We start from the raw sequence: 24757 nt of genomic DNA on the forward strand, positions 1-24757 counted from the left end.
ATGTCTATATTGTTTCCAATCCTCCCTATAAACCTGAAGGCTGGGCCTTATTATTTTAGTTGTTTAGATGAATAATATGAAGCTCAGATTTGTTAAATCATTTAAGGACACCCAGCTGGTAAGTGATAAAGCTGGGCCAATCTGGGTGGAGTGGATTCAAAAGTCCACATTCTTGTTATTCTTTTCCATGATGGATAAGATAATATACTAGAGGTAGGAGAAGACATTTTAGGAGTTCAGGGCAAGAAAGATCCCTATCAGAATGGGGATTAAAAAGCAGAAGATGTAAGATCAAAGATATTTTTTGGAAGAAATGTGTTTATGGTAAACTTCAGAGAATAATGAGATTTAAACAAGAAAGGGAAACACGATTCTGCAGAGATGGAGTGAGCAGAGGCACAGGGTCATCAAAAGCCTAAGACATGTATGTCACTACACAAAGTCTAGTTATAGGAAAGAAGACTGGGACATAAGGTAAGAAGCACATTAATAAAACAAGTACTGAAATAATAGGGCATCAGATAACTTGGATGATACCAGGAAGGGAAACCATGGGAAATATTCAATAGATGTGGGGAAAAAAAGACTTGCAAGACTTGCAAATAGTTGGCAATGAATTATGTGCAAGAACAGAGGAAAAGAAATCATTATGAGTAATGGGGATTTAATAATGATGCTATCACTAATAGAAAAAAAGACAGGAAGAAAAAAGAAAACAAGATGATGAATTTAATATGAGGCAAAGTAAATTTGAGGCCAATGAAATAACCAAAGAAAATGTCCAAAGTGAACTCATTTGAAAAGTCAAAATAAGAGAAAGGTATAGTGTTCTAAGCCTTCAATTAAGTAAGACTGTTAGAGGTAAGAGTAAAGACAGACAAAAATGAAAATGGAGGAAGAAGAGTAACTAGGAAAGAATGGCTTGGAAAGAAGTATTGAGAGAGGTGAAAAGAAAACCAGAAAAACATAACATAAGAAAAGTCACAAGAAAGCCTGTTTCAGAAAGGATGTGATGGTGTTAAAGCACCAAATGCTACAGAAAAGCCAAGAAAAATGAGAATAGAGAAGATAGGAGTTGGCTCATTTCATCACCCTTGGTGGTTGTTGGTATATACTTTGGGAGAACAGTTTCAGGAATGGGCCGGTGGGGAAGAAGAATCTCAGTGATACCAAGGTGCAGGTGATGACAAAGTCCAGGATGGCAGCTGAAATGGACAGAGAGGAAAACAAGAATTGCTATATCAGGATGTGGTCTCCCCAGAAATGACGGCAAAGAATGACAGGAGAGGAGAAGATGGCCAGTGTCCTGCCCCTGGGACAAAGCCCTGGGCCATCTTAGTGGCAGCAGTGAGGGTGGGAAGGGAGACAGCCAGGAGTGTTGTAGACGTGGGGAGAGGTTGGCAGGGAGGATGCGTAAAGGAGTAGCCTCCCTGTTAGAGGTTGGGAGGAGATGGTGTGTCGAGGGAAAGCCAGGCTGCAGTTTTATAGAATGAAGGTAAATGAAAGCATCAAGTAAGAGGCTCAGAAGCAGGGAAGTGTATTCACAATTTCACAGAAAGACAAGCAGACTTACATCTGAGAAATGTGGGAGAATGAGAGAGTCTTCAAGCTGACAACTAAGTTGTTTTTGACTAATTTTTTTGTGAGGCCTTGATCAAGTTACTTAACTTACCTGTGCCTCTGGAAAGTGAGGATAGTAAACTGACCTTATATTTTTTTGAGGGTGAAATAACTTTAGAAAGAAAGCCTTTAAAATAAGGGCTGGCACAGAGTCAGTGCTTGGTACATTACAATTAGGAGTAATATTGTGATGAAGTATCTAAGGCCATTTGCATAAATCAGCATCATCTCTTCTCTTTACTGCATTCTCCATCTCAATCGTGTCATTTTGTGTCCTCTGGAAATGTTCTTTGGATTGCTTCCTACTTTCCCCTTGGCATCACCAAGGTCCAATACCCTTATCTTGTGGAATGGATTCCTGTCCAGCTGGTTTCCCTACTTCAATTTCTCTCCCCCTCTCCTGCTTCCAACCCCTTTTCTACCCAGTTGCCAGGTTCAACCATGCCTAAGGACACACACTGAGCCTCTGCTTCCCACAAGCTCAAGTGCATCATCTTCTTTGTGCATCCAAGGCCCTTCTAGGCCAGGTTTCAATTTCACTATCTCCTTGTAGATTTTGCAACTCTCAGTGCATACTTTCAGTTTAGCCACATCCCAGGACTCCTCTGTGCCCTGTGGGTTCCAGCTTCATACCTTTCCAGGAATGAATTCTACCTCTTGTTTCACATCATCTCCACTGCCCACCTCCTCTACTCTGCCCATCCCTGACTATGCCAACCAACATATTTTAACATCAATCCTTTTCTAATGCATATGATCCACATTTCCTAGATAGCAGTAATCTCTTTTAGGGTCAATATTGTGTTTTAATTTTTCTTCTTTTTTTATCCCCAGCAAAATGTATGCCAGTGTTAAATGCATAGTTGTCAATCAATAGTTGTCAGCAATTGGCTCTAGAGTTCCTAACTTTGGCTCCTAAATATCTTCCAAGTTCTAGAGAACTTAGTGAAAATGATATCTACTAGATAGAAATATATTTCAAAAATCACTCCCCCCATTCTTGGAGGCCTTTCAAAATGGTGGAAATTCTATTTTTATGGGTTCATCCTTTGAGTCTTGGATATTTTTCCATCTTCTAGTACTTCTGAAAAGGTAAAAAAATGTTCCTGAGGGGAACAATGTCTTAGCCCATTACCAGTAAAAGACAATGTCTTATCCCATACTTTTCATGGAGGTTGAGATGGCTGATAGGGAGCAAAACTAGGGCAGATGGCTGAGACCATAGCCTTTTGTAACAGGAGATCTACCTGAGGAAAAATGATGCAAGAAAAGCAGGATATGGGTAATGGAAAAAAATAAATAAAAGGAAGCATACAGAAGGCAAAATGTGTGGAATTCACCTTATTGACACAAAGATGGCACCTCCATGGCCATGAAACCTTTTGAGGTCTCCCTGGTCTGTGTCTGTACAACCACTGAGCTTTTCTCTTTGTGTCTGCAGTCTGTCTTTTTTTAGATCCAAGCTATTTTCATAGATAATTCCATGATACATCCTAAGTAATTTAAAGCAATGTGCAAATCACTAATCAACTGTGAAATCATCAGAGCACTCAGAATGGGACAACACTAGGATATTGGTTTCATTTGTAGTTAAGATGCCAACAAGGCTAAACACCAATTTCTTCCCACTGATTTAAATCAATAGCTTCTTCATCTCTCTCTCTCTCTCCTTTTAATTGAATAGAAGTATGAGGGAAATATTCTCCTAACATGTTCAATACTTCCGCAGCGTAAGTACTTTCTAAAGGGGTCCTGAATCTAATTTTGTAAGTTGATGTGGATTCTGCATTTAATTATGTTCAGATATTGGTCATTAGTCCTTCCTCAAATTGAATGCAGTGGCAGATATATTCATTACATACCAAAGACGTTTGTAGTCTTAAGGGAGAAAAACATAAAATTTGCCATCTAAAGAGTAAAGGTCTATCCAAAGAGTAAAAAAAGAAAGAAACTGGTTTCTGCTTTCTAACATACAGCCACCTAACTGGCATCAGAGTAGATGCTTGGAAGTCAGATTGCCATTTCTGGACCTTTCTTATATAGTAGCATAAGATCGTAACATCTCAGAAACCTCTAATACCACAGCAAGAACTTCTAACAAATTAGAATGCATTCTGCTGTTCTCAGAGGATATCTTCTCATTTCCCACTGTATATCCAGGAAGAAATAGAGTGTCTGATACTTGGTAGGAGAAAATAAATATTTGTGGACTGAATGAACAAAGCTCTACATCCCACGTTTTTTTGCCATGCCTACACCAATTCAAATCAATAAATATTTGATTTATTCTTTTGCTGCAAAATTCATTAACTACATGACTGCACATTCTTAAAAAAAAAACATACCACGGCCAATTTCCTTAACAATAAAATTTAAAAGAAAAAAGATTTGGAATAACAGCATACTAATGAAACTTTCTGAACCCCAGTTTCCTCATCTGTAAAATAAGGATAACAATGTTTCTCGTGGACAGGAGGTGAAGGTGAACTGAGACAGATAATGTACACAGTGTACCTGTCTTAGTTGAGCTCTCCCAGAAGCCGACCTTGAGGCAAGGATTTGAGTTCGAGTAATTTGGAGGGTAAGCCAATTTGTCTGAAGGACAAACCAGTTACTACTGTTGGAGTTGGGGCTAAATCCCACTGGGAAACTTTGGGAAATGGTGTAGAACATACACTTCAGAGTTATCTTGTCCGAGGAGGAAAAGAGGTGGATATTTATCCACCAAAGCCCATCACTCGTGGATCTAGGGTGGCTGGTATGTTAATTCCTTGGCATTCTGGCCTCCCCTGGTCTTCAGCAGAGCCTGTTCCAGGAGCCAGGAAATGCCTTCAGAGAGAGACACACATTCTGGTAGGCAGCTGTCAGGCTGGTCATGGACATGGTGAGTGCAGAGAAGAGAGCTATCAGTGCCTGCTGCTCTGCCTAACTTCATTCTCGGCACCCAGTACATTTTCAATAAATAGCTGCAAATTATTATTGCATCCATAAAGATTTGCTGGGCCCTCTAAGAAATGCTCCTCCTTAGAAGTAAAAATTTAATTTCAATTTTTATAGTCTCCAGGGAGACCTTAAGGAGTCTTTAAGAGCTTTTCTAGTCTAGCCATGAAACATACTCATTTGTAGGACAAAAATAATTTGGGAGGGCTGCTTACAGAGAAACAAATGCCCGACAAAGAGTTTAAATAAATAAAATTCACTTTATATTTCTAATGCTATTTCTTCTCTCTTCTTAGTATCTCTCCAAGCCCTTGTTTTAATGGTTTTCACAGTAAGCATGTCAGAGAGAAAATCGTCTTGGAATTGTTAGGACCTAGAAGTCACACAGAAGGAAGGGATAACAGAGAAGGATGAACACATCGGTACCAATAATATGCCCATGGGCCAAATCACATTGTGAGGAGTTTAACAATTTTGGATATTTTATTAAATTCTAATCCACTTTATAAGTATGCTAGAGTTGACTTGTAAGACCCTAGGTGAATCATACCATCCTGTATTCTTTTACCAACCTTTGTCCCATGCCAATATCTGTGTTCAGGTAGACTCGTCAACACAGTACTTCAATGAATGAGTAAATTAATTAATTAAATTGAATGAATCAATATATCCTCAGGTCTTAAACAATTTGGAAGGCTGCCTAATCAGTGTATCATAATAATTCCAGTCAATAAGCTAAATAGATGAAAGCATTCATGGATACAAAATGAATGAATAAATGAATGAACAAATGAAGGAGATAATAAGCACAGAAAAGCAAAGACCTGTGCAGAATTACCAGCCTTCACTCTTTCTAACCAAAAAAGTCTCAGTTCAAATTTAAAGTAGCCCTTCCCCATCACTTCTATTCCATCCATAATAGTCATTCTCTACCATTTAATTATGTTTTATTTCCTTTAGAGTACATAGAAGTTAATGAAATTATGTCACCTACTTGTCTATGTTTCCTTCACTAGGGTGAAAACTCTAAGAGGGCCATGTGTTACTTTTTCCTCACTGTGTCCATGGTGCCTGGGACCCTGTCTGACACATAGTATAAGCTCAGTAAATATTTCTGGATGATATGAACAAAAGGTGTGACCATGGGAGACACCTTCATGGGGTACAAAAGACAAGAAGCCACCAAAGGGAAGGTGGGCATATGGAAGGACTGTGGGTACAGCTGTGAAGAACAATCTTCATGTGAGGTCTTTGGATGTTGATGAAATGACATCATTCTTTTTGAGCACCAGCCCGACGTCTACCCCTTCTTCCCAGCCCGCAAGTATGTAATGTTTTCTCATGTCTCACCAGCTAAGAGAAGAATTTAAGACCATCACCCTGCCTGGCTGTGTGCTATGGACAGCCCTGACCAGGATCTCCCCTCAAGGAGCCCAAGAAATGTACATTCATCAGTTCTTAAAGTTATGTGAACAAAATTCTGCCTTTTCTGCCAAACCCACCCCAGGATGCCAAGCACGTATCTCACAACCTGGGCCAGAAACTTGCTGAAGCCAGGACAAGTGAAAGCTCTTAACACAACCAGAAATAAGGCCCAAATACCACTCTCCACCTTAGTGGGCTCCCCTTCAGAAATATGTTTTAAGTGACTAATGCCAATTTTTCATTTTCTTGTTAAAAGTCAAAAACGATTCCAAAGATAGGATGCATCTTAGCAATAAAAACAAACAAAAAATTTCAACATCATGCATTTATACTTTAAATATCCTATAAAAGAAGGTCCCATTCTTCTTACAAGGGGACTTCACTCTAAGGTGTTTAAAAATATCTGTAATTTAATATAAATGTGGCAAATCTAATTCAACTTAGTTACCTTTATTTATGATTCTACCTACATAGAGTACAAAAAAATGATATAACCTTCAGAAAAAATGGGGTAGAGAGAGTATCAAGAAAAGAAAAAATATAAGGTAGCTTTCAGTGGAGAATATTCTGAGGGTAGAAAGAGAGTAAAAAAATCCAATCGGAACCTCAGTGTACAGGGAGGTAAGTGCCCCATAGGAGTTTCAGCCCAGTGCTTCCGAGCCATTTACCATGAGCCATTCACAGTTCTAGCACTGGAAATACAAGAATGACTAAGACATGTACTCTGACCTCAAGGCACCCAAGTGAAAAAATAGACTTTTCAATAAAAGGAATAATGAAGGTAGACACAAAGCCAGCCCTAAGGCAGAACAATTAATTTTCAGTGATGGCAAAAGAGGTGATGTCTTAAAATGGAGTTTTGAAAGATAATTACTAGTTGAACAAGTACATGAGGGTCAGATGAAATGGTTATGTCTAATATTTTTCAACATACTCAGAATGGGAAAAAGCTAAGGTAGAAGAGTTTTAAAAGGAACAAGGAGATTGTAGAAAAGGTTAACATATAAATGAAATATATCATTGGAATTGTTTTTCTCTAAAGATATTCAAAAACCAGTGAGGAAGAAGCTTGGCCAGTTCATAGGGTAAGTGACTTAAATTGTTAGGGAAAATTCATTTCTATAAATAGGAATATGGGGCAGATGGAGCAAAGTCATCTATCACATACTTTTCTCCATATCCCTCCCCACTTCCATTTCTGTGTAAATGTTCTCAGCAAGTGACTTGTCTTTTGGGAGAAGAACAGCCAGTTAGAATAAACCAAATACCTACTATGTGGCTATGTGGGATGGTTGTGCCACCAGTGAGTATCAAATGATGGGTAGAAAAGGTCCTTAATTGGATGACTAAAATAATAGAAGAGACTAGGACATTTCAGTAATCAGTTTGTCTTGAGATAAAAATAGAGGATTTCTTCAAGCTGGAGGATCAAGAACAAAGTGCTTAAAATCCAGATAAGTTTGGTATAAAATATTCAGTAAACTTGTTCATAAATGTGCTTATTTTTAAATAAGACTTTATATTTTAGAGTAGTTTTAAGTATTCCTTAAATTAACTTCTTAGCTTAATCTATTTCTGAGTAAATGGTCTCAGAAATTGATTTGTCTTTTGTGTGAAGAATAGCCAGTTAGAATAATATTTTATATATTATTATCCTTTCCTGGAGCAAGCTGAGTTAAGTGGCCCATATAATCCAAGTCAGGCATGGCAAATATTTGATTCTTCCACACTCTGTATCTCCTCCTTCTCTGGCAGACATCAGTAATTGGTAATAACACTTTTCAATACTCTTTGCTCTGAAACAAAACTATGCCTCAGAATCCTTTTCAAGGCAGCCATTCCTTCCTATTGGCATTGACCTATGAGATGTAGCATATTGGCTATTCCTGGTTATGCCAAAGCTTCCTGACCCATTAGCCATGAACTTTTAGAGGACTTCCAGGCTAGTTCAAGAGTTTTGAGAATTTGTGTATCAAGGTCAGACTTTCTCATGACTAGCATGATTTGTGCATGCATCTGTCTACTTTACAAATGTATACGTTAATTATAGTTAATAAAATGCAAATAACTTTTTAAATATTACAGAATTCATAGTTGTCTTTTTCATTACTATATAATAGAAGCTTGTGAACTTTATTTTGACATTAGGGAAAAAATATACTTTTATTGGATAAGTTTGGGAATCACTGGTTATTGGTCTTACTCAGCATGGGTTACCAATGTTTTCAACCATGTGAAAGTTTGCCCAAGTAACAACTGTAGCACCCTCAAGGCAGACACCAGTCTCTTTTGTATGAATGCAAAATTGTGACATAAATATATTACAAAGAAAAAGTTTATTCAATCAGTAAATATTGTTCTTGTTATTGCCAAACTTGAAGCTAAATTAAACACACTTGGCTTATAAACCAACCAATAAACCAAGACTTCAACAAAACCAAAATATGTCTTACGTATTTAGAAATACTCAGCTGTAATATCTATTTGCCCTTTACCCCAGCACTTGCCTTTCCTATCTTAGAAAGATCTTTCTTTCTTTCTTTCTTTCTCTTTCTTTCTTTCTTTCTTTCTTTCTTTCTTTCTTTCTTTCTTTCTTTCTTTCTTTCTTTCTTTCTTTCTTTCTTGAGAATTATAGAAGGAAGAGGTCATGACAGTCTTTGAAAAGTAAACATGTTATACAAATGTAAGGGGCTCTCATTACTTTTAATTACATATTATTTGCAATTACTTTATAGTAAAAACTTCATTTTGAAATATATTCCTTAGGCAAAATCAATTTCTTGTGGTCTCTACTTTGCAGAAAAGAGTAAAAACAATGAGAATGCATATTAGTTTTAGAGATCCCAAAGGCATTGATAAAATATCTGTGGATGTATATACTCTCCATATAAAAGTCATGCCTTCACATTTCAGAAGCATTCTCTCCAATAATTTTTCAAGAGTAAATTTTCACTTCACCTAAGTGGTTTCTAAGGGGAAAGTTTTTAAAATATTCCCAAAATTGGCAAGAAGAGAATCTGTCTGGAAACTAGATTTCATGACTAGCTCTTACAGATATATCATTTTCACCTAGCAGGATTCCAACATAATTTGGGTGGAATCTATGCTTTTGATTTGTTCATAAAGAAAAAAATACCACTAGTTATATGTTTAATAAAATATGTAAATGAGGCTAATTAATATATTTTGAATACTTAAAAAATAATCTTATTTTTACACAGCAAGTTTACCCAAAGAGGTCCAAAGCTTGGTTACTTTTTACAAAGAAAAGACTGCATTTATATTTTGAATGCATAAAGATACTATGCATAAATGTATAGTATTTATAAATACTATGCATACATGTATAGTATTTCAGGAAAAATTCCAAGGTTACTGTTTTAAGCCACCAAATTTCTGAGTGGTTTATTATGTGGCAAAAGTAACTACAACAGCTCATTTTATTCAATAGGCATTTACTGAGGGGTAAGTGGGTGAAAGCTCTGTGCTGTATGCAATGAGGAGGTTTGCAAAACAACTAATAATAAAAATAATATTTCATTCAAGTTTCAAATGATCATGCAATTTGTAGGTATTACTATACTTGTATTAAAATAAAGCAATGAGCTAAAGGAGAGCTAAGTAACTAGTTCACAGTATCCATCTAGTATGTAAAGACTCATTCCAAAGACTTTTATGTCCTGGTTCAGTGCTCATTAATGACATAGAGCTGTTTCTTGCCTTCATAGAGAGGATAGACTAGAAGGGAAGAAAAATGTTACATATTGTGTTAAGAAAAAGACAAAGAAAATGTACTGATACACAGAACAGGAAGAATTTATTGCTGATTTGGGTAGAAAGAGACAATTTCAAACAAATAGCCAGGCAAGGTTACCTTAACTCATTCCTCAAAGTAAATCAACAGAAAACAGAGAACATCCTTGGAACCTTTTTAACATTTAATCTTATGAAAAGAAACAACATAGAAAAAATGAGGAAAAGTGGACTTCTTGCTCTTCTACCCTCAGTTCTCCATCATATTTAGATGGTTTTTTCTGGGGTGCATGCAGAGCTCATTTTGAAAATTGTTGATATAGCAGAAAAGATCACCAATGATACACACATTTTAGTCAGGCCATGGTGATTCGATAGAATTGGAAGTCCCCTCTTTTCAGTCTGTGTCAGGCAGAGTCCAGAAAGGCAAACAGAAACTCTTACAATTCTTTTAACAGAGAATGTAATAGAAGAGACTGGTTTAACAGGTTTTGGAAGACAAATGCAAAAACTACCTTGAGATAACAAGACAGGCAAAACAGGAAGCAGTTACCACTCAAAAGGGTAGTGGAACAAAGAGAAGAAGTTTGATCATTGCCACTTAGAAGCTTGCAGGAGTGTCAACCCAGATCTTTGAGGAAGGAGCACTGTTCATTTGGCATTGGAGGCTCTAGAACTCCAAAAAAGGTCCACAAGGAGCTGATACCCAGACCTCTGTGGAAAGTGTGTGGTCTTCTTGTCCTGATATTTCTTAGGAGAAGCCACAGGGCTGGTTCTAGGATGCCATGGGGATGGGAAGGTGGAAGCCAGAAGCAACAGCCACTGCCAGGATAAAGGGTGTTTCTAGATGGTCCTGGCTGGAACAGGAAGCAAACAGGAAGGAGCACAAATACTGAAAAGATATGTGCCATCTGCACCCCATTCTCCTGCCCTATTGCCTCACCTTACACATACCTGTTAAAGTGTTATATCCTTCAAACTAAAACCGAAGGAGATTTCACACAAAACAGCCAGCCCACTGGAGAAGCAAATTTGAAAACAGCCCATCCGGACATATATAGTTCTGTACTAATTCCAGCTGAAATAGGCAACTTTGCAAACTGCATTTTCCATTTGAGATGAGAGATTACTTTCTATAAAGGCACTTACAATATAGTACCCTTGTAACCTGAACGTATGAATTTCATTTCCAGCATTTCCAGAATGTTCCACTTCCTGGGATCAAGTCTGTACATGTGCACAATGACAACTATGCCACACTGCCCCCTGCCTGACAGCAAATGTAAGATACCATCATGACACCATTTTCTGTAAGACATCACATCAAAGATATTAAAAGGTGAAAAAAAAAATGTGCAGCTTATATTCAGTGAGGCACAGTATGTCTTCATTTCCAGATAGTTCTCCTTGATGGCAGGGTCCATGTCTTTTTTCTTTGTTTGTATTTTTTTCTTATTGATCTGAGTTGCACAGTATATAGATTCAAAACCAGTTTGTTGAACCTTATTTTTAAAGCTGAGGAAACTAGAGCTCAGAGACATTCAAGTGATGCTTCCAAGAACACATTATCAGTAAATGGGAGAGACACTCCTGGAAAACAGCTGAATGTGTAATATGACCACCAGAGTGGTAGAACCAAACACTTCAGAGTGGTCAAACCAGGAACAAGAAATGGAAAATTCATCGAAGTCAAGAAACAATCAAGAAAGTTCTCTCTGGAGCAGTAAAATATCTGTACTGTCCAGAAATTGAACATGTTCAGAAAGAGTGAAAAGAAAATGCTTAAAGTGGTTAGGATTGATAACAGGGGTATTGTTTTGTTTTGCTGTTTTGATTTACAGAAATAAAAACATAATACGCAGAAGGCAAGTGTTTGTTTTCTGTTTAGGGGCTTGAACGAGACTTCTACGATCAATTTACACAATAGCATTGAGAAAAAGAAAATTCATTCACTGGCAGTAAATTTTCTTAAAATTCTTCTCCATAAAACTTATTTGGGGGTTGTTTTTTGTCAAGGTTGCAAGTCAAATAATTCTATTGTCAATAAAGGGAAAATAAGTCATTAGAATCTTCAATTTTACTCCCATTATGCAATCAATGACAACCGCTTTGTTTCACAAGCTCCTCTATGCTTTTGTGTTTGTTTTTTAACTTGAAAATATATTATAGACATTCTTCCATATTAATATACCATAGATATGACTTATTTTTATTTCTTTCATAAAAACTCATATTTTTATGCCCTATAATGTATGCAGTCATATTGCTACACATGGGAATTCAGATTATTTCCAGATTTTTACAACTACTAAAAAAGCTGCAAAATAAATCTTTACATACATATTCTTAAATATGGATACTTCAATTTCCATAAGAAGAAATTCCCAAAGCAGAATTGCTGATTTGAAGGGATATACAAATCTTAACTCTTAGAAGGTAGTGTTAGATTATTTTCCAAAATCAGGTGATGAAGATGCATATTCCCATCTATATTATATGAGGGTGAAAGTTTTCCATTTCTTCCAGAGCACTGGTTGTTTTCAATTTTTATTCTTTTCTTGACCAATCAAATACGTGGAAAATACAAATACATTTTGATTTGCTTTTTGTTTTCCTGATAACCAGAGATCCTTTCACATGTTTATTGGGCATTTATATCTCCTCTTTTATGACTACCTTATCTATGTCCTGCATCCATTTTTCTATAGAGCTGTTTACATGTTTTTCTGAAAGTTCTTTACATATGAGAATTTTAACCCTCTGATTGCCAAGTATGTCATTAAGTCTTTCTCCTGTTTGCCATATTTTAGTCAAATCTGATATCCATCCAAAATCTTCCCACTCACACAATTTTATAAGTATAGTACTCAAATTTATTCTCATAATTTTCTTTTTAAAAATGTAGATTGTTAACCCATGTGTACTTTATTCTTCTGCTGGTGTGAGGGAGAGTTATTTTTCATGATTTATTGTAGTTATATCAACATAATTCATTAAATAAATATTTTTCGATTGAGTCCAAATGCCAGCTTTATTTTACATTAAGTTCCCAACTAGATATGGATGCATTTATAAACTCTCGGGGGGGGGGGGGGGCGGGGGGGGCGGAGCAAGATGGCGGACGAATAACACCGCCAGACAGAGGGTCTCTGCTAAACTCTCTACTCAATAAATGGAACTTTTTGATGCATTGAGATCACTTCATAACATTAATTAAAGGAAGCCATGAAATAAAAAATGATTTCATTTCCATGAGCTGTTCTTAGTAATCAAGAACTTGCTTTAGAGTATACACAAAAACCAAGATGCTGGAGCCTTTAATTTTAGAATTATAAAACATATACTATGTGTTTAAAACAAAGCAAGTAAAACAAACAAACAAAGACAACCGGTGCTTCCTTAAAAGACAAGATGAATTTTCATAACAGAAAGAGAATAATTAAGCTGAACCTTAAGACATTAGCCAAAAGTTTTTGGTTTTACAGAAACCAACGTTTTTGGTTTCCACTCTAACACTGTGGAAAACCATCCTAACAAGTGGATTAAAAAAAAAAAAACCTGAATAAATAATATAAAATACACATAAAGTTTCTTGAGATAGCAGCTTTATATCATTAGAACTATTTAGGTTGTAAGTAACAAATAAACCAACTCTAACTGGCTGGCTGAAATAAACAAGAATATATATCAGCTCATGTAACTAAAAGGTTCAAGAGTTTCTGACTTCAGGTGTGGCTTGATCCAGGCACCCATATGATATCTCCTGGATCCAGGTTGTCTTCATTTCTGGGGTCTTCTTTCATCCATGTTGGCATCTCTCTTGGGTTCAAGTGATAGCATAATGGCTACAAGCAACTTCAACCTGATGTTCCCCCAGGTTCAATTTCAATGGAAATGATAGTGTTTTTTTCCAGTAGCATCTCAAAAGTTATCACTCTAATGAAACCAATGATTATGTGTCCATCTCTGAAGCCATCTCTGTAGCTAGAAGAGTAGAATCAATCTGTTTGCCAGACCTCTGTCATATGTCCATTGCCAGATCAGTTACAATAGCCAGTCCTGGATCACAAACTACACCTTTAGGACTTGGGATGGAAACTCATGAGAACCACTTGGACTAAGGGTGGAGAAGGACGGCTCCACTAAGAAAAATTGGTGCGATCCTATACCTTATTTGAACAAAGAAGGACAAATTCTAAGAAACTGAAACACATATACCTCCCATAAGGACAGTCTTTGAATCCTAATAAAAATCTGAGTCCTCACTGTCCCTATAAGCTCCCAGGAGAGAAAGGCTGTCTAGAAAAAGATCAAGAAGTCTTTGAACTCTGAAGACTCCCACTAACTTCATATTCCACTCCCCATTCCCTTCGCCCTGCATCTTACATAGTTCTTAGAGACTTGAGAGGCAGCTACAGTCCTTTTAGTCAGTTAAAAAAATCAGGACTGAAATTTTCTTGGATAATTATTAGTTAATGATCAGGATGGAGAGCATTTAGCTTCCTGGAAAGATCAAGGAAACTTCTACAAAAGGATAGTGAGGGGAAAAAAGGCTGCCATCAATATGGCAGGTGTTAAAAAGCTGTTTCAGATGTTAAATAGGCACACAGAGCTTCTGCCTTTGTCTGCTCTAAATTTCTTCACCTTGGACGATTACATTCGTACTCCAAATGAGCATCCATCATACTTCGACACTCTAATGTGGGGAGTGGGGAGGGGCAGGAAATATGAGAGACTTGCACAGAGAGCAGTGGTAATGCATAGGTAGTAATAAAGAAGAAATTGTAGGTGAGAGAGATTTTATTCTCTCTCTACAAATTTTCATCAGTGGAAAATAAAAAAGTCAAGTTTCCCAGCTCTAAATATCAGCAACGTCTCTGAGATATCATCCCTTCAAGAGACATTTCTCTTCTGATTTCCACAGACCTACAAGTTACCTTCTGATACTATTTCAGTCCCCATCCTTCCAATCAGGTAGACCCTGACAGTTCCAGGAACCTCCTGGAATGTCTGTATCAGCCTCACATCTGGAACTTGCACTTGCACTTCAAAATGGCAAGCAGACCTTGGACGTCTGTTGAAAGCCTGAGGACCCTCCGCTACTCACATAGCATGCACCACTGAGGGGCTGACAATGAAAGGCCAGGTGCAGGTGAAGGGTCACTTCTCTGCATTTGCCCAAAGCTGCTCTCTCCTCCAACCTGGCCCAGATCTGCCAGGCCCAGAAGAGCCCCTCGTATACAGTGAGATAGAAACTCTGGAAATATCTGAGGAACCTTGAAAGAACTAAATGAATATCACCAATCTTGTGCAGCAATTAGTGGACCCCTACTGAATAAATAGCATAATCTTCCCCCCCCCAACAGTTTATTGCCTTTATCTGTCCAGAAGAATCTTATAATCTTTATAAACTTAATGCTATTCTCTGATTCAATGCTACCTTAGTCAATAAGAATATTGGTGTTTAACAGGGAGCTTAACTTAAGGTACATCTTAACTGTAAGTCCATGTTTTTATCACTAATGATGACTTTTGGGTTATATTTTAGCAGCTTCATGAAAGTGAAGCCTACTTCCCTGGGGAATCCAAATGTCATCCTGAGTTTGACCATAAAAATGAGGCCGTGGTCTCATTACAGCAGGGAACTTCCTATGGAGAAGAAGGCAGAGACCATTTCCTTTTTATGAGTTAGTTCCTATGTAATTTGTCTGAGTAGAGTGGTCATCCTTGATCTGCAAGGGAGTGGTATCTGAAAACATGTGGATTCTTTATTATCCAAAATGTCTTTGGAAATGCTCGGAACAGTTGGAAATCAAGCCCTATATAGCAGAATTCAGAATTTATAGCCCAAATTTCCTTTTACTGGTGGAAATAATTGGAAAAATGTAACTGGAGATTGAGGGTTTAGAAAATAGAACTAAATAATACCTACCATTTACTATGGAAGGGTTCTCTATGAATCACATGTGGCCTTAGGCACTTAGACATGTTTTTTCATTTAATGTGCAAAGAGAACAGCCTGCTAGGTTGTATTCTATTATCTCCATTTTATAGAAGAGGGGAAATCACAGCTCATGGAGATGAAATCATTAGAGCGAGAGATAGGTTGTGAATCCTAGTCTAAGCAACTCCAAAGGCTTAAATCATGACAGGACTCTAGGCACCTCCTAGGGCCCTGAGACTTATTTAAGCTACAATTAAAGCATGTCTTCAAATGGCTAAATAACTCAGAGCATCAGCCATAAGGCAGGGGGAATAATGAAATGGAAAATTTCCAAAACCAAAGGCAGAGGGTTTGGAAACAAATTCCAACATCTACATGAAGAGAGTGGGGTCATATTCTGGCTTGTAGTCATCATAGACTGAAGTTGAGTCAAGCTCAGATAAAAACTGCATTTCAAAGAAGTAAATGGGTCTGCTTGTTCTCTAAGCAGGCAAATCAGTTGCCTTTATATTTCAACCTGGGATATTTCTGTCGCTCTCTATCTACTGAACCCAACTATATGAAATGAATTTATAAGATTGTGAGATTATGCCTGATTATACAGTAGCTATCAGAAAGGATAAGGCGGTGATGGTTGATTTGGTATGGGTAATTTGAACAGCAAAAGGTTTTATGGACTTCCATATCTATCACTATACAGTTTAAGCCTCTCAAAATAGAAACATCTGAGATGCAGAATAGTAAAGGCAGGAAATCCTCATCAAATTCTAAATCTTCTAATAACATAAAAATGTAACAGAAATATTAATTTGAGCACTAGAATTTCATAATATACACAGTACGTACAAGACAATCCTAATAATTTTAGTTAATTCTTACATCTAGCCCAAGATATATTCAAAAGTCAGATGTTTAAGAAAGAAAGAGAATTCCATGCCCCTTTCATAGCTTCGGTTTGGCAGATGCTAGCCTGTCTGGCCAAGATCAGATGAAATGAATTGAGATGAGGTCAACAGCTCACTGTAAAAAGTGAGAGCTGAAAATAAAACTATAAAGCCCATGAACAGACACCAAATTTCACTTCCATTGGCGCAGAGGAACTCAGCCCTGGCTGTACATTAGAATATGCTGGGAGACTAAATAAATCCTAATGTCAGGTCACAACCAAAAACCATGGGGGAAAAGGGGGCCAGTATCACAACTTCCCCTGCAGCTGCCTCAAGGGTCCATGACAGTTGGATGAACTTGGGAATATGAATAAGTAGCTTTGCCTGAAGACTAGGTTTACACCAATAAACACTTAATTTCACCTAAGAGGCACAAAGACCACATCCCTGCCTTCAAGGAGTTTGTATTCGGTTGCAGCATGGGATCTGTAACCATAAATGACTGTGACTGAATTTGATGAGGGCAGTCACACTTGTGTCCCCAAACAGCAAACAGTAATGGGGATACAAAGAAGGACTCATTCCTGGAGGTGATGGTCCGTAGAAAAGAGCTCCACATCGATTTCATGGAAGAGATGACATCTGGGGGAAGGTTCTCCCAGGGGGAGAAACTGCATGAAATTGCACTGAAACAAAGGACGTGCTTTAGAAAGAGTTGGCTCTTCAGGAAGCTGGGGCCTGGATGATGTTTGGAAAGTTGGATCAGGTAGTTAAAAGAGATCCTTTCTTGTTTTGGATGCTGAAAGAGCACTGTGACTCCCAGTATTAGCCTTTAGAGTTTCAGTTGTCCCAGCAATTACTGTCAGACACAATTATCACTTACACGCAGCTCCCCAAAAGGGAATGGTTAAAAGCCCACTTTTGTAGATATCCTGCTGCAAGGAAGTTGATGAGGTCAACAGAGCTATCCCTCAGGATTGCCTAGGTCTCTATTAAGCTAATAAAAAAGAGATTTCACAAAGAAGAAAGCTCATTTTTATTTTACAGATTTATGAACAGGGCCAGTCTAACCGGTGAAAATGTCAATCAATTCCTGTCTTAAAAACTGAGCTGAAATAAGAGGTCAGTCAGCATCTAGAAGGTTGTAATCCGTGTAGGAAAACTAAGCAGGGAGGTTACAATAGAGAAAAAAACTGGCAATGAAAATGAATCTGCTGTAAAAACTTAAGTAATTAATTCTTCTTCAAAATATGCATCAGATTTCACAACTATAATTTCATAGGTTTCCCTTTATAAAAAGATTTTGACAGGTCTGACAGTTATTTGCTCAAAGCCATATGATATTTCACAAGCAGAATTCTTAAATATAAAAACCATCAGTATTTTAGGTAAGAATTGCATTGTAGGTTTTATAGTAAGTGCAGTAACCCAAGGGTATGTACATAAATCACACGTCTGAAGAGCCCTGATGGTCTCATTTATTACTTGTTGAATGTTCTGGGTTGCTCACATGCTGGAGACACTTGTATTCCTGCTCCTGATTACCTATATCCAATAAAACAGTGACAACTCATTAATCAGTCTCCAAAATCACTAGATAAGCTGCCACTAACTGGAATTTCCATTAAATCAGATGACAGAGAAGTAGAACCAATATGCACACTGATTATCTACATCATGGCTGACATTGCTGGTTGGAAAGGAACGCTGAATGTTCTACTGTTTTTCTGTTAAATGGGCCCATTTGTGACTGGTGAAATATTTCTCTACTGTCACCGAGTCCACCGTCTCTGAAAATGCACAAGAAAGCCCCTAAAGACCATTAGGTTGTAATTCTTGCTGTTGGCTAAGTGGGTGCAATTGGAAGTCTGTATGCCTAGATCCAATCAGCATTCTGGCACTATCTCTGTGTGACCTTGAGCTACTGCTCAACCATTCTGAGTTTCCTCAGCATTGAGAGTAGCAAAGCTTCACACATGAAGACCACCTAAGGCATTAAATGGGTTAATCTACACTAAACATCTAACACAGTCCCGGGCAAAAGGCACAAGATAGTGCTTAGTAAGTATCCACCATCACTGCTAATTAATCAATTCCTCTCCATAACTAGGTCATCTCCATAGTTCCAAGCATTTCTTCACAGTGCTGGAAACTTGGCCTGGAATGTTGGGCTGCTTCTCATGAAATTAGAAAATGAAATCTTAAGAATACATATGATGAATATATGTGTGTGATAGATAAATAAGATGTAAACAGAGAGAAGACCTTCTTATCAATACATTGATTTTCCTAACTTAGAAACATCTAGAAAAATGTTGCAGTCCTACAACTAACTGTTGCATAATAAATGTGCATGTGTGTGTGTGTGTGTGTGTGTGTGTGTGTGTGTACAGGTGTGTCTGTCTGTCTGAATGTGTTGCAAGAGTGGGATGCAGCATTTGCTAGGTGGGCAGGAGAGGGGAAGGCAGTGTTAGAGCAGGGAGAAAGAGATTCCAATAACTTGGAAAAAAAAACTGCAGCAAGATGCTTACAATCTACAGCAAAGAATGCTTTAAAAACTGTTAACTTAATAATGCTCTGTTCTTATTAAAGATACAGCTGAACAAACACACAAAAATTAAAGCACACAAAAATGATTCAAAGGCTTTGGTTATAACTGTGTGTCAATTGAAAACCTATTACAACTGCTTCCTCTGAACCTCACAGCCTCTATTGCAATTGGCTAGGGACACACCTTCCTGACTGTTCAGTTTTCTCCATAAACCCAATATTCACTTTCGAAGCAGGGTGATGATCTGGTGCATAAAGCTTGGATTGTGCAGGAGACACGGGTCAACGATAGAACAGTCCATGGCTGTAGGTCTAACATCTGGACTCCAATACAACTGCCACAGCTGCATGTGGATCTCCCACTCTTAGGGCTACAAGTCCTCAGACCATGCATGAGATAATTATAAAGGCTGTTATATACCCAGGATTGGAGAATTTGAGTTCTTCAGACCAGATGCTTGCTGGGTAGACTTAGATGAACATGTATTAAGACCACAAATATAGATACTACCACCTAACCCACAGCCTTTTTCAGGAAAGAAGGCTGTTTCTCTGGGTGCTGCCCTTTACCCCAGAGAAGTAAAGACTGCTTTTGGCTGCACCTCTGGAGTGTCAGGCTAAGTTCTTGTCCCACCTCCGTCCATTCCTAAGCTAGTTACATAACCTCTCGGAGTCTCAGGTTCCTTGTCTATACGATGGGGAAAATGGTACTCATCTACCAAGATTATTGTGAGGATTAGAATTAGTACATAAGGTGTCAGGCACAATTATAGGTATCTAAGATATAATAACTGATATTATTAACTTAAATGTGTGCTTCCATTTATTCAGTGTACAGCATTTTAATCTCAACTGAATCATAATTTTTAAAATAAATCAAAATAATTGAATGTTAAGAATGACTAAATTAATTGCATTTTTTTTTTTTGGTTAAATCTTATTTGAACAGGAGGCTAGAGGGATGAGGGAGGGGAAGACAGAGGTTAAAATAAGGATCCCATGATTCAATGACCACTGAAATATCAAGTAGGTTTAGGAAATTATTACATATCTTTCTCAGAGAGAAAGAGAAAATGAGGAAAACAGCATTTCATGTATATTATTTCAGATATTTTGTCTTTTATTTTTTCCTACAAAATAAAATTAACTAATCATCAAGAGAATGTCAAGTTATGCATCTCTGAGCATGAGCAAAGAGCAGGTCATGGGTACCGTGTTCATGGTCTGGCTTTAACGTGACTTTGGACAAGTCACTGATGAACTCAGTTTAGTTCCATGAAATACTTTGCTATAATTTGGACCTCAGAACATCTCCATTCTTTTGATTGACAGAATCTTGAGTCCTAAACATGTAGGGAGAAAATGGCTTTCTGAGTTAGTAGTAGAGATGAGAAAAGTTTTAAACATGGCTTTAAAATTTGTGAAAGCCAACGTTTTAATTATATTTTACCATACTCAGTTGTCTGGGAGAGGTGACATGGAAAATTTACAGGAACTGATGCTATTCAATTCCACAGTCTGAACAGTGACCGCTATTCCAGAAATGAAAACATTCCGCCACCTACCCACGAGCCCCTGGCCATGATTTTTGTGAAAGCCAGATGGCAGAGCCGTGAATGCCACTGCCCACAGTTATAAGGAGCAAAGGTAAACTTGATTAGAAAAGAGGCAGCATTATTATTCTTGCTTGATGTGATCCAGCTAAATAATAAACATTATGGAGGAGATTTGAGAGACTTTCCCACTTAGAATCTAACACCCCGGGCATTTCATCACATAGCTCTTTGAAAAGAATAAGCATTTCAAACTATGATTTTTCTCTTCTGCAATGCTAACAGGCAGGGAAGCAAACACGACCATCATTTTACGTCATCTCTCGCTATTATGCCACTTTTCATTGTCAGCATCTAACCTTTAGGATCCTCCTGCCACTTCCTAATCCCTGCTACAGACAAACACTTGTTAAAACGATGCCTAAAATAAGAATGGTGGCCTGAGAATCTCCTCTATAACTAATGCTTATGAACTTTATGAGAGAGACCGGGCACACATGTGAAGAACATTTTTAAGGTATTTTCAGATCCTTGGTTATTCTGAGCAGAGAATGTTGTTCAGTAAGTGAACTCTAGTAAGTAAGGGGAAAGGGCTCGATATCTCACCACCCTGCTGATGGGCAAGAGACAGCGGATAAGCAGTAAGCACGTGGACAGATAGATATCGTCAATTACAGCCACAACAGACCTAAACCAACTTCCACATGGCCAGATTCATCACTCTTCAGGGTTTTGTCAGGCCGTGTTGTTCCACCAGTCTTACATGCCACTGTGTCACTGCCTGGCACCTCTTTCTCATCTGGATGAGCCCCTTCCCCTTTCTCCGCAGCATTGATTGATCAGACACCCAGCTGGCCCCAGGGAAGGCCTTATTGGATCAGCCCAGCCCTGCGATGCAGGACGAGCAGTTTGTCTACGGGTGGTGGGAGTGACAGGCAAACCGCAGTGTCCCCTTGTTCAGTCTAATGGGGTAAGTTGAAAGATTCGGCTGTCAGACCAGCATGAGGCCTCATTTTTCTTCCCTGCCGTGTAGGGTGCCCCTTGCTGCAGCCAACATTTGATTGTGATTAATTTGTCAGGGACGGCTGTACAATGGAAATGGAGAAATGGATTGCCAATTACAGCTAGTCGTCTCTCAGACTGCTTGGCAAACGAGGGCCTTTCTGCAGGTCTGACAGCCCCAGAGCACAGGGGGTTTAGCCTCCAAGGAAAGGAACCCATTCTCAAGTGCATTTTAAAGATGAACAAGGGGTTGAAGGTGACTTAATTTTTTATTTACCACCCTTCAGGAGATTTGCTGATGCGTGCCTTGGCCTTCTTGGCAAGCTCCATAGGAGGGAAAGCCTCTCTGAGGTTTGCTTTTTATTCCATCAGTTTAAAATGCTTTGTACTTCTGATTTAAGTCTTAACAGTACAAATGAAAGGTGTGAAACAGCTCCTTCCATCCTTCACACAGAAAGAGCCCAAAGGGAAGCACACCCCTGACTCCCGCTGAGATATTCAGAACATGCTAATCTTGGGCAAATGGAAAATGCATGTGGGCATGCCATCTCTTTTCCCTCCAACTCCCAAAAGACAATATACAATTTCACATTGATAGCCACTGCAAAATGACTGTGTTAGTTATTCCCTCATAGAAGATACGACCTCTTAAAATTTTAACAACGTCCCAAAGGAATTGATTCGTAAATGAGGAACTATCTTCAGCTGTCTTTAGCTGTCAAGCCCTGTATGTCTCATAACCAGATTTGCTTTCAGCTGTGAGATGGACGCGATACCATTTTGCACTTGTAGAAAATCGTTGACAAACTGACATGGGTAAGTATAATTCTAAAAGAGCTCACTGCACCTCAGAAACACCTGAGCTACAGCTGTCTCAGGGTTCCACATTAATTTATTTTCATATGATATGATTTGTTCATTTGTAGAGGTGAGAGTGGGTGAAACAGGTTTTGTTTTAGTCAGGGGAAAAAAATTCACTGTTATTATCTTATAAAGAATAGATGAAAAATAAACATAGTCCAAAGAGAAGGATAGCAAAGAAAATTTTAACATCCTAAAATCTGCCTAGAGTCTATATTAAAGCTGATTGAGATACAGAAACACACACACCACATTTTCTCACACGTATACACAACAGCACACACATAGTAAGTGGTGCATTTTCTATTACATATAATACGTGTACACATATTAACATACAAAACATATAATATCTAACATATCCCTATAAATAATAGATAATAATGGAAAAGTATTACCTTACAATTATTGAGTTTAAATCAATTTTAAAAAGTGTCATTTGGGAAAGAAATGGACAGTAATTAGATGCTTGTTTAAGGTTATATATATTTCCAAAATCTTTTTTAAGTAATTCATGTTTTTCTTCAAACCAAAATACATGGGTACAAGCATGTATTCATACTTTTTACAGTGTAATATATACAATTTCCATTCAGTAACTTAGGCATATAAAGGCTTTATTATATGTATGTAAATATATGTATATACATGTTTACACACATGTATAAATAAGCATACTACAGACAGTATACAATGTGTATGTATGTATATGTATAGATATGTGTATATACATGTGTGATATATGTATATATACATGAATGCAAATAACATATGTATTTGTGTGTGTTTAAAATGTTACTAGGTCACTAGAGATAATGCTGGATGAATTTTTTAAAATAATCTTGAAATAGGAAGGCCATCCTAAGTTGCAAACCAAACAAAAGAAAACTGAAAATTTAGTTATATTATAGGCTTATATATGAAGTGAATATTTATTTTTTTGGAAAATGAATGAGAAACTCCACAATGGCTGCCTCTTAAGAGTGATCCTGGCAGTTTTAGCTGGGAAGAGACTTTTTACAATTTTAATGACCTTTTATACTGCTTTAATATTTTTTACCATATGCATATTTTACTTTCATGATTAAAAGCACTCCCTTTTAAAAAAATGCTCCTCAATTTATTATTATGCTTGGAAATATTAGTGCTACATAAGTATTCAGATGTTGTAGTAATATGCTTTTTTACTAGGAGTCTTGTTAAGGCTGGGTGGTGATCATGAACCCTATGGTTGATTATTAGCCAAGGCCAAGAAGGGGTATGTGTCATTCATTTCAGTGCCACGGATATTTATTCAGCATGTTCCTTGTAATGGCACCAGACCAAACAGGGAAGGGACAGGGATGCCACATGGTCCCAATACCTTGGTAACTCAGAGTCTCTCTAGACACTGGGGAATTGCCATGTTTGGGAGTGGGGATGAAAAAAAATAATGAGCACATCTAACAATTGATTTTTCATAGACAAATCCTAAAGAACGAATGATCTGACTGGTCATTAAGCACTTTGACTATCTGCTCTGAGTTATTTAAGAGTCTTAGAGATGATAACTTAAGAGGAAAGATGATCGTTTGCAGAAATATTATCCTAGAATGACTGTAAGAAGAATCAATGCAAACATCAAAATCCTGTCTCTTTATGGTAAAAAAAAAAAACAGAAAGAAAAATAAAAAGAAAAGCAGCAAAGTACTGACTCAGTTGCATACACTATAAAAAAAGAAGACAAAAGAAATAAATCCCTAGAATGAAATATAAGAACTCTAGCTTACATGTTGTCCATGTTCCAAACTATTTGTTCCCATTTGATTATTTGAAACTTATAATTCATATTCTCATAAGATAATACTATACATTATAATTTTGTTATCAGGACAAGCCCAAAAGTGATTTAATTTATGATGAAGATAGAGCATAGAGCTTTTTCTTTACGGGAAAATGCATGCATTCCTTTAATAAGAATTTACAGACTCTCTACCATTTGTCAAACACTGTGCTGGGATCAGGGGATGAAGGGGTGAGCAAACCAGATACTAACATTGATAAAGTAATCACCTCCAACACATAAAGTGTTGGCTGTAATGAGGGCAGTGAAGGAAAGCCATGTTTCACCATGAGAGCTGGTAATGGGAAAGTTCAATCTGCTCCGGAAGGCGGGGGAAAGCGTCCATCCAGAAGCCATGCTTGTGGTGGTCACCCAGCTGTGGACTGGGCAGTAAGTGTTC

At 37.7% G+C, this 24757-nt stretch overlaps 1 protein-coding gene across 1 annotated transcript in view; it reads right to left on the minus strand.

Annotated features, from left to right (window-relative positions):
* MACROD2 (mono-ADP ribosylhydrolase 2) overlaps positions 1–24757 on the minus strand; it is a 1812973-nt gene that overhangs the window by 513379 nt on the left and 1274837 nt on the right.

Source organism: Microcebus murinus, chromosome 16 (assembly GCF_040939455.1).
Source record: "Microcebus murinus isolate Inina chromosome 16, M.murinus_Inina_mat1.0, whole genome shotgun sequence".
NCBI lineage: Eukaryota > Metazoa > Chordata > Mammalia > Primates > Cheirogaleidae > Microcebus > Microcebus murinus.